This window comes from Chrysochloris asiatica, unplaced genomic scaffold (genome assembly GCF_000296735.1).
Source record: "Chrysochloris asiatica unplaced genomic scaffold, ChrAsi1.0 scaffold00023, whole genome shotgun sequence".
NCBI classification, from domain to species: Eukaryota; Metazoa; Chordata; class Mammalia; order Afrosoricida; family Chrysochloridae; genus Chrysochloris; species Chrysochloris asiatica.
Window position 1 is genome coordinate 20,559,980 of NW_006408541.1, and position 2,292 is coordinate 20,562,271.

Consider the following 2,292-nt stretch of genomic DNA (forward strand, 5'->3'; position numbering starts at 1 on the left):
AAAGAAACCAAAACAGCTGCCATGGAGTGGATTCCAGCTTGTGGCAAACTAGTGCATTTCATGTAGAACTGCGCTCCACAAGGTTTTCAAGGCTAAGACTTTGGAAACCGATGGTCAAGTTTCTTCCAGTGCGCCTCTGGGTGGTTTGGAACCACCCACCAACCTTTCAGTTAGCGCAACCATTTGAGTTTTTCTTACAAGTATTAAAACCTAAGCAAAACATAAACAACTAACCAAGTCTGCATGTATGAGGGACTTGAAATTGTCACTCATGGGCACAGACTAAGAATCAGGTCTTCAGTCATTTTTGCCCCATTTGGGACAGTTGAGCTGATCAGATCTGGATCAGCTCCTGGAGGGTCTGTTCTGGGTGATGGACTGGATGCAACTGATAGATCCAAAACTGATCTGGGTGGTGGGCTCTGTGCCCACCTTCTCAGTTAGCAGTGCTGTGGTGACTTGAGATTTGCTGTGCTGTTGACAACTTGGTGGGCAGTTTTCCACAGAACTTCCAGACTAAGACTAGGAGGAAAGGCCTGGTAATCTACTTCCTAAATGAGGACAGAACAGTTTTACAGACTTCAACTCACTTACTTGGGACACATCACCAGGAAGGAACAATTGCTAGAGGACATGGTATTTGGGAAAGTGGAAGGAGAGTAAAGGTGAGGGAAACCATCAACAAGATGGGACTGGCACATGGCCACACACACCAGTCAGTGATCATGAGGGTGGTGCACCTGGAGCCATGAGGCTGAGCCAAATGAACACCAATGATGGCCCATAGCAGGTCAGTCTTCCTGACACAGACACCTCATTTTCTCACTGCACAACTGTCCTTCCAGGTTCCATCACTCGGTCACACACATTCAGCACCTACTATGTGCCACACACCCATCCAGTGCTGGAAACAAAGCAGTGAACACAACAGAGTCCCTGCTTTCTCAGTATCTACACACAACTGGGGAGAAGCATTGTAAAACCCATTCTTGCTGCTCAATGTAGTCCCAGACCAGCATCACCTAGGAGCTTGTTCAAAAGGCAGCATCTTAGACCCCACTCAGTCCTTCAAAATCAGAGTCTGTATTTTAACAGAATCCCCCACTCCAGCCCTGCAACCATCTGCTTATCAAAATGAGTACTTCAGTAGAAGTTCCTTAGCAACAGATTCCTCAGAAGATGGGTGGATAGATGAGGACATGTCTCCACTTTAATTTATCCATCATATCACTCGGGAGTCCTGGTGACACAGTGGGTTGTGCTGAAATGCTATTCAAGGCTGGCAGTTCAAACCCACCAGGCAATTCTTAGGAGAAAGATGAGACAGTCAACTTCGGTGGAAACAGTTCTACTCCTACAGGGTCTCTGAGTCAAAACCAATTTGGCAGCATTGGTCTGGTTTTTGGTATATCATGTCAATATAATGAGCATGTATGACTTGGGTGCTTTTTTAAAGACAAATGTATTAAAAACCTGTTTAAATCGTGAGGGAGGAATCATTCTGGGAAAAAAGCATGGGTGTGGCTGCACAACTGGAGGGATGTAATCAATGTCACTGAACTGTTCATGTAGAAACTGCTGAGTTGTATGTTCTACTGTGTATGCTGTCAACAGCAACAAAAATTACATCAAAGACAAAAAACTGTTTTAGAAAAAAAATCTCTTCAGGCGGAGATAATTGTAGTTATCTCCAAAACTATAACCAAGCACCCCGTAACCAATTTCGTCCAGTCTTCACCTTTTGCCCCACACCAACCTTCTACATCTGTCCCACCTCCCTGTAGCTTCCTCAAATTCAGGGTTCCTTGAAATTGGAAGGTGGGACCACTATCACCTCACTGTCGGGCAAGCTCCTCCATCCTTGTGCCAGCCCAAACCCAGGACTGAAGCATGTATATAGCCTTCTCCTCTAGCCCAAGCTCCTGCTTTAACCTCACTGACGACACCTAATCAGTTTATCCTGGACCACAAATGTATCCACGCCTCGTTAGGGCTACTGAGACCCTATGCACAACAGAATGAAACACTACATGGTCCTGGGCCACCTTCACAGTGTTTAAACCCACTGTTGTTTTCAGTGTCAATCCATATCATTGGGTCTTCTCTTTCAATGACCCTCTACTTGATAAAGCATGCTATCCTTCTTTTTCCAGGGACTGGTCCTTCCTGACAAGCATGTCCAATGTACTCGAGTCTCAGCATCTTCACTTCTAAGGAACATTCAGGTTGCACTCTCCCAACACAGTTTTGTTTGTTCTCCTGGCAATCCATGGTACTTTCAATTTTTCCCCC